Source organism: Pteropus alecto, unplaced genomic scaffold, assembly GCF_000325575.1.
Source record: "Pteropus alecto unplaced genomic scaffold, ASM32557v1 scaffold63, whole genome shotgun sequence".
Classification (NCBI taxonomy): Eukaryota; Metazoa; Chordata; class Mammalia; order Chiroptera; family Pteropodidae; genus Pteropus; species Pteropus alecto.
This window is the reverse complement of record NW_006434897.1, coordinates 1,544,342-1,546,282: the sequence shown is the minus strand read 5'-3', so window position 1 is coordinate 1,546,282 and position 1,941 is coordinate 1,544,342. Positions and strand designations below refer to the sequence as shown.

The window sequence follows — 1,941 nt, the reverse complement described above, 5'->3', positions numbered from 1 at the left end:
AATGTCATGGATGCTCAACACATAGAACTTTGGACACACATAATAGAAGAAAGGCAGAATAAAACCACCTATCAAAAAGTCCAGAGATAACCATTCCTTCTTTGTATGTATGACTATTTTTCTTTTAGGCGAGACAACCTTAGGTTGACCTCACAGATTGCAAGGAACTTGTCAGCTTACAATCCCTTATTTTTTATTTTTTACGCCTACAGCACCTGCTCTTCCTAGGTGGTCTCCCATCCAAGTACTAACCAGGCCCAACTCTGCTTAACTTCTGAGATCAGATGGGAATGGGCTTGTTCAGGGTGGCATGGCCGTAGACACTGTATGACCATTTTTAAGAGACATTTTTATTAGAACTGCCTATACATTGCCTGGAAATCTTTTTTTACTTGCTTCTAGATACTTCTTATATTCCTGTCAAATTTAAAACTTTATTGTTATTCAAATACACAGTGATGCCTGGTGACTAAATCCCAGGAAGATCAGAGACAATAAAGCATGCCGACAATGTATATGGTACCTTAAAATAGTCTAGATGATAATTAAGACACTGAATAATGTTATTCTCAAATACAGTGGTATTGAACTGAACATTAAAAAGGATTTATAATCAAAGAAGAAATCCCAAAGAACTGAGCTTCTTTCGATTCTGCTCTGTCTTTTAAATTCTGCAATGATGGATTAGACAAGTTTCTACATTTATACTCCCACATCCAATATTTCCTTACTTTCTCACACTACCCCTCAACAGCTGCATATAATTCCCACAAATAATTCTACTCTTAAATGGATGTATTTTCTTTCTTCTAAGGTACTGTGCATTGTTGATAAAATCAATTGTAATGGAAAAGCTGAAGCAGTCCTAAGAAATCATCTAACTTTCCTGATTCACAAACTGGAGCTCTTTTGCAGTTTAATTAACTTGAAGTAGGTGTCAAACATTTTATTCAATTGTTATTAACATGAGTGTAACTAAATGTAATCTTCATTAGAAAACACTCAGGCTCATAAAAGAATTATAGTTTAAATCAATGAATAATTCTTCCTTTAGATTACTCAAAGTATTTCACATTAGGACATTATTATTAATTTTAAAGGATTGAAATAGTTTATTACCCTTTTTTTTTACAGTGTGTGCTTTCACTTATTTTTTTAAAAACCCTGTTGTTGGTGTTATTTTTAAATACATGGTTTTCATTATATTTGAGGCTTCTGTAATCAAAGTCTCACTTCGTTATAGATGTCTCCCTTTTTCTCATTTGAAAACGAATAACTATTTTTATCTTCTCTAGCTTGTACATACAATTTCACACATAAATAATTAGTCCCCCCTGCAATATTTTGTTTCAATCATAATTAAAAGATTACTAGCTTCATTTGCATAAGCCATTCACTCTAAGTGTCTAATTATAAAAGTGAACTCACAATACATGTACCATTAAACCCATTGATAAGAAACAACACAGCAAAGATTAAGTAGACAGGATCTTTATGAGCAATGCTTTTATGTATTTATTGTTTTGCAAATAAATTTACCCAAGCCATTTCATTCAAGTTTTGTTCTAGGCCATTAGATTTCTAAGTTTTCTTTTGGCCACTAGAGGTCTACCATACCTATCTGGAGAACATGCTCCTTTGGGTTAAGAGTTACATATGTTTTAGGGCCTGCCTGAATGTATCCATCATTTCTCCATCTTTTCATGCACTTATTCATTAATTCACTCAGCATTGTTCATCACTGTTCTGTGCCGTCATGATGCTACTTTCAAAGGAAGAGGGAGTTGTAAGTTTCTTTTATCTGCCTCTTCCTTAACTTTCCTTGTACATAGGCTCTCTCCCTCTTAGGTCCCCATACCCTTGTTCAATCAGGCATCTCCTATCCTGTCTCTCTACCTTCAACTTTGGCTTCTATTCTTTGTTCTCCACCCATTATCGTTT

General features: G+C 34.2%; 1 pseudogene; it reads right to left on the bottom strand.

Annotated features, from left to right (window-relative positions):
- Nucleotides 1-203: 203 nt before the first annotated feature.
- Nucleotides 204-322, bottom strand: LOC112478953 (annotated as a pseudogene).
- Between the last annotated feature and the right edge of the window lie 1,619 nt (nucleotides 323-1,941).